A 6,616-nucleotide genomic window follows, 5' to 3' on the forward strand; every position below is an offset into this window, starting at 1 on the left:
AGCAGCTTTTGTTGCACATTTGCTTTCTCTTCTTTTGTCCTAACTCTTTCTTTCCCCCTGTAATCAATGCCTGGTGACAGGAGTCCCATGTCAAAGGCCTGTGCATACCCCCTGCCCTCTGAGCCAATGCCGGTTGCATGACCACTCTTCCCTAAAAAGTCTAGCTCCAGCCTCAGGCCTCCTGTGCTGCCCACAGTACAGACTGAGAGAAGTCTAGAAGGAGGAAGCAGCTGTACTGGCTGTTGGTTGTGACACCTGTTTTGTTCCCTTCAATGCCCATCCTGCTGGAGTGGCCACTTCCACCCTCTGTCCCCTGCAGTGTGCCTGGCTTGGGGACAGAGGCAGGACAACACAGGCTGACCAGGCCAGCCTCGGGTCATAACAGGCTGATCTTGGTGCCAGGGAGTCCCTGCAGCCCCCCAGGAGGTTCTACCCCTGGGTGCAGAGTCTTTCTGACCTTCTAACCTTGGGCCAGGTGCAGAGGGAGCAGATGCATCAGGCAATGTCGCCAGCCCTGGGCAGAGGCTCCCCTGGGAGTCTCAGGGGGCATGGCAGGGCCCTGTCATTGGCTCTGCCACAGTCAGGACAGGGCACACACTCAGTAGGAGGGCAGGGCTGAGCCAGCACCATGAGCAAGGGTCCTGAGGGAGGCAGGTGGCTGGGGCTGTGGAGGCCACCATCGCGGGGTGGCCAACAGGAGCCCACAGGAGCCACCTCGGTCAGGCAGCCATGTGAGCACCACTCTCTTCAGGCAGAGGTATAGGTTATGGGGACTGGGTGGACAGGGTCTCCCCGGGGCAGGGCCACCAACACAGCCTCCCACGCGTGTATGGCCAGTGAGGGGGACAGCTAGGCCCACAGTCCTCACAGCACAGCTTCCCAAGGATGCAGAGGCCCCACACTCAGTCAAGAATAAACAGGGAAGCTGCTGCCAGGACTCTGCACCAGTAGCTCCCACTTTGCCCAGGAGTCCGCTGCCAGCTGGGCCGACTCCAGGCTACCCGGGCCTTTCCCCAAGCCCGACCCCAGCATTCTCTGGAAAACCAGGCCTTTCTTTGTTTGGGGAATTATTTTTTTTCCTTTTTTCTTTGGAGTCATTTTAGGTTTACAGGAAAGTGGCAAAAGCAGTACAGCGAGTTCTCCTGTGCTCTCCACCCGGCTCTTTCCATGCCAGCACTTTACATAACCTGGAGCACCGGTCAAGGCTGAGAAATGACATGGGAGCAGCACAGGCAAGTGAAGGTAGTTAAAATGGACACTTTCATGTTATACATATTTTCAGCACCATGTAATCAATAACTAACCTTTATATTTTTATATAATAATTATTATATACAATATAGACTATATAGCTATCATTATTTTATTAGTAATGAAGCCATGAGAAAGGAGGGGAGACTGGGAGAGTGGCCCTGTAAGAAGGAGGTGAAGGGGGCATGACGCGTGGATGCAGCCTGCAGGCAGGATGGGAACCTGGGCCAGGAGAAGGAAGGAGTGTTGGTTAGGTGGTACATGGTGAGGCTCTGTAAAGTCCCACTGTGATCCTTAGGAAAGTGGACACTCACAGAGCTGGGGAGACACAGGAAACCCTATCCCATCCTCTAACGGTCGTACTCAAGCCCTTTATGTCCCTGATATCCTTCCTTGGACACAGCTCTGACAGTACCCAGGGAGACCCACAGCCACTGCCCCAGCCTGCCTCTTCCGGGTTCCTGTGTGTAGCTGCCTGCAGTCACCCAGCATGTCAGCTCCAAGAGCAGCTCCTGCTGCCCACTGCCCTGTCCTGTCCCACCCCACCCTACCCTGCCCTGCCCTGCTTCTCCCGATGCCTATGCAGGTGTGCTGTCCTCCATGGACTGGCTCCCCTGACCAAGGGCACGCTGAACATACCATGGCCCAAAAGCCAGGGGTGTGTGCCCAGGGGCTGATGCCACCTGGCTGGTCACTGGCAGGCTCCTGTCACCAGGCTCTGTCCACCTGTCCACAAGCCTGTGCCCTCGACACGCTTGCTTCTCCCCCATACCTGCTGCCAGGCCCTGGCTCCACCTGCCCAGCTGGCCTTCCTCCCGTTGCCTGCCCCTCCCCCTCCTCCCTGGGTCAGCACGTGAATGCTCTGTGCCTGACTTTGTCACAGTGCCCCCAGCAGCTGGGGTTGGCCAGAGGGGACCTGGACCAGGGCCTGTCTCACTGACTCTTGGAGCCAGGAATGTGCCACCTGCTCAGTATGGAAGAGTTCTAGTCTCCTGCCCCTGCCTCCCGTGTGCTCTGCATGGCAGCAGGGGGACGTGAAGCCAGGCTTGTGCCGTTGAAAACTCAGAAGTGTTTGCACAGAGGCCTGCCCTGGAGGACAGTTGCGACACAGAGCTGGGAAGGCCAAGGCGGCCCTGGGGTTACCTGCTGGTTGTCCAGTGTCCCAGACAGGGCCACGCTGTCACAGAGCTGATCTGTCTTACCTGAGCCTCGGAGACCCTTTTCTCAGAGACCCCGGCAGCTGGAGTCTTTCTCTAACTCATTGTGGCTCCACTCTTCTCACCAGGACGTTGCAAGTCCAGCCTGTCCGGCCCCAAGTTCGCTTTCCAGGGCAGCGGCCAGCATGGCCCAATTCTCCTGACACTCTCCTGGTGGTCACACTGTGAGTCCTGTATCCAGGAAGCTCAGACAGTTCCCAGCTCTGGGTTCTACACCCTCTCCCCAAGATTCTTGCCTCGGCCTGGCTGTCACCCCTGACTTCTACCCTTCCCCAGCACTGTTCCCCATGCCTGGACTGCCCAGCCCCACCTTCAGCCGTGGATTCTCCCCGTCAACTCACCTTATCGGACACCATCCCTGAGAGAAAGAGGCTGGGCTGGCCCCACCTGCTTCTAACCAGCCCCTTCTCTGTGCAGCCCACTGGCCTGCAGACAGGGAGTCGCCAGCAAGACTGTGAATGCACAGGCCATAGAAGGAATGCATAGCAAAGGGAGACCAGGGCACCGGGGTGGGGCCGAAAGCACCCTCTAGCAGCCAGCAAGAGTGGGAAATGACAGCTGCCGGGTCAGGCCTTGGAGGAGCGCTCCAGGCTTGCTCCCCTCTCTGGCCCAAGGGGCTGCCAACAGCAGGAGCAAGACCCGTTTGTGAAGTGGGACTATTTTGGCAGCAGGAAGGAGATGGTTGAGGCCGACCCTGAGCTTGAGCATCCCCAGGTCATCAGCCTGACTTCAGGAGAGGTGGGGGTGCTGGGAGGGGATACACAGAAGCAGCTGCCTCTGAGAAAAGCCCTGTCCTCCACCAGAGGAGTGGTCACAGCCCCACATCCCGCATGCCAGGGAGGGGCCGACATAGGCGGCAGGCTGGCGCTGTGGGGAGCTAGCGGCAGTCTCCCGGCCCCAACCCTGGGGCAGAAGGACAATGTGAAAGCGGCCAGGGCTGGGTGACCCTGGCGGAGACCCAGGGACCCCAGCTTCCTCTGGGGAGACAGCTTTCACAGGCTGCCCCAGCATCTGGTGGGGCGAACAATAGATCCAGGGTGTGGTCACACGGGTGCAGCCAGGGCTCTTTGGAAGGGCCAGGACTGGGGTGAGGCATGTGTCCGCCTTAGTGTGCAAATGCCAAGGTCAGTAACTGTCATGGCGCTGGGGGCAGGATGGGGGCCCTGATGGGCGCCGTGCCTGCCAGTCTCTAAGCCACGGACTCCACTCACATTATTCATTCAACAAACACTCTCCACCAGAAGCCAGCTAAGCTCTAGGATATACAACAATGTTTATTATTATTATTATTATTATTATTATTATTATTATTATTTTTATGTGTTTGTTCAAGAGGCAGGCACAGACAGAATGCACTTCTGCTGGGTCTCTCCCCAGATGCCCACAACAGCCAGGTTGTGCCAGGGCCAGGAACTTAACCCAGGTCTCCCATGTGAGCGGCAGGGACATGTGAGGGGAGGGAAAGCAGGCACTCTGGGAAGGGCTGCTTGGCCATGTACTTGCCCCTGGACAGTGTCGGTGTGACGCCTCCCTCTCTTGCTGTTCCTCCCACCTTGTCCTCTGGGCTTGACCTCACGACCCCGTCTTTTTTAAAGATTTTATTATTATTGGAAAGCCGGATATACAGAGAGGAGGAGAGACAGAGAGGTAGATCTTCCATCCGATGTTTCACTCCCCAAGTGAGCTGCAACGGGCCCGTGCTATGCCGATCCGAAACCAGGAACCTGGAACCTTTTCCAGGTCTCCCACGCGGGTGCAGGGTCCCAAAGCTTTGGGCCGTCCTCGACTGCTTTCCCAGGCCACAGGCAGGGAGCTGGATGGGAAGTGGAGCTGCTGGGATTAGAACCGGCTGCCATATGGGATCCCGGCATGTTCAAGGTGAGGATTTTAGCCGCTAGGCCACGCCTCCGGGCCCCGATCTCATGACCCCGTCTTACAGATGAGCCAGGGAGGCACAGCTGATGAGGGTGACCCTGCTGTGAGATAGTCATGAGGGATCTTCTAATATATATTTCGAATTAGAAAGCTGGATGCCCAATTTTGTTGACAACACCCAGAGCATCATAAGGAGGCGCCAGCCGCACGTCTGCCTCCTTCGCTGTCAGGTCCGATCAGGGTACTGACTGGCCAAGTTCATGTCATAAAGCCTCTTCACGGCTTGTTTGATCTTGTGCTTGTTGGCCTTGACATTCACTATGAGCACGAGTGTGTTGTCTTCTATCTTCATCACAGACTCTGTGGTCAGGGGAACTTGAAGATGGCATAGTGGTCAAGCCTGTGTCTCCAGAGGGCTCTATTCCAAGGGTCTTTGGGCTGCCACAGATGCTACATCTCGGGCCACCAGAAGCTGGGTGACGTGTGGATCTTCTCATGGCTGTGGTCACCTTTCAGCACCTTCTTAGCCTTCAGAGCCTGTGCTTTGGTTTTGACTTTGGGAGGGACAGGAGCTTTCTTCTTAGCCTTTAGCGCCATGCGGGTGAAAAAAATACAAATGCCTGAAGGGTCTTTAGGGGCCTGTCAACCCCCTCAGCTTCCCTGGCCCTCAGGGAACTGTAGCTGGCTGCTTTCATGTCATTTCTGGGAGGGACATTGCTTGCAGCAAGACCAGGACACAGTGACACCCTGACAAGTACCACCGTCCCCCCAGTATCTCACGCAGACTCCAGTACAGCTGCTCATGGACAACTTCACTAAACTTACCTGGGAGTGTGGGGCTGGAGCCACACTTCTGTCCGGGACATTCATGTAGGGAGGAAGATCCTTGTTATGGATGGAGAAACTGAAGCCAGAAGACAGAGCAATTAGCCTCATACAAGTAGGCAGAGCCTGGGTCCTCTGCTCCAAGCTCAACGTTCACCCCAACATGCCAGTTGCCAGGCAGCTGTGTCTGTACTCCCACCCTGTGGAGCCTTTCCAGTACCCCCATGGTTGCATGATGCAGGCCTTATACCCAGGGGCTCATCCTTGCCTCTGTCTACTGAGGGTCAACATTGCGGCCCTATTTGTTAGGGGGGATGAGGTCAAAGAGGTCTCCCCCCACAGAGCTCACACTGCCCAGGGGTGACACCCAGGCTGGGCACATTCAGGGGCTTGGTATTTTGGGTTCCCAGATCCCCCCACATGAGTGTAGGAGGTCACTCCTTACATCCCAGGGGCTGGGAGACTGCTCCTGCCTCAGCAGCCACCTCCCTCACCGACCCCGGCACTCTGGAATAGAAGGACAAGCCCCCCAACTGGCCTCCGACCTGAAAATGGTTCTATTTTCTGCTCTTTTCCTGTTTGAAATAAATAGCCATGTGAACTCCAGACAGAAGGATGGGAGTGATTTCCACACAGGCCTCTTTCCTGGCGAGATAAGAGATAATGGATAGTTCAGCCACCACAAAGGGATGGTCCTGGGGATGCCCTGGCTGCTCCTGTGTTCATCCGTGGCACCGTGTTTGCCCCACCACCTGTGGTTCCAGCAGGCAAGAATGCAGCGTCTCTTATGGAATTGTGAGTGTGTGCGCGTGTGTGTGGGGGTGCTGCCAGTGCTCCTGGCCCCTGCCCAGCCTGGCCTGCAATATGGGAGTACACCAGGAGGGCTGGTGATTCTGGCGACAGCTCTCCTATCCCTCCCTCTGCACCCCCCCCAAAACAAAACAAAACAAAAACAAAAAACCAGCTGCCCAGACTGCCCAAGCTCGTGTCCCCGGCAGTGTGCTTAGAGGGTCAACCGGGTCTAATGTTCCTGCGTGCTGGTGACACAGGGCCAGGTCACACCCTGCAGTGGCATCCCTGCTTGGGGCTCCCATGTTCCCTCTGAGACTAGCAGGTCATGGTTCTTATCTGAGCCTTTGATTCATGAATCCAACATGAAGCAGCAGAATGGGAGGTGGGGAGTGGCGGGGGAGGCCTTGAACTGAGATTTAAGTCATAGAGCTGCAAAGCCTATGGGGCAGGAATGCCTCCTTCTGCATGCACTGGCGTCCCTGGGATGCCTGGGGCACACACCTGCTGAAAGCTGCCCACTGCTGCTAAGTCAGCTCTGGGCACTGTACCCTGCCATTGAACAGCCCTCCACCTCCCCTTCCCCGCTGCAGGAAGATGCTGTCCAGCAGTGGCTGCCTCCAGTTTATGGAGGTCAGACGGCAAGGCTGGCAGGGAAA

The 6,616-nt window shown here is 56.7% G+C and overlaps 1 pseudogene; it reads right to left on the reverse strand.

The window, feature by feature from the left end:
• Window positions 1-4,486: 4,486 nt before the first annotated feature.
• LOC105941680 (large ribosomal subunit protein uL23-like) lies at window positions 4,487-4,940 on the reverse strand (annotated as a pseudogene).
• Between the last annotated feature and the right edge of the window lie 1,676 nt (window positions 4,941-6,616).

Source organism: Ochotona princeps, chromosome 8 (genome assembly GCF_030435755.1).
Source record: "Ochotona princeps isolate mOchPri1 chromosome 8, mOchPri1.hap1, whole genome shotgun sequence".
In the NCBI taxonomy this organism is placed as follows: Eukaryota; Metazoa; Chordata; class Mammalia; order Lagomorpha; family Ochotonidae; genus Ochotona; species Ochotona princeps.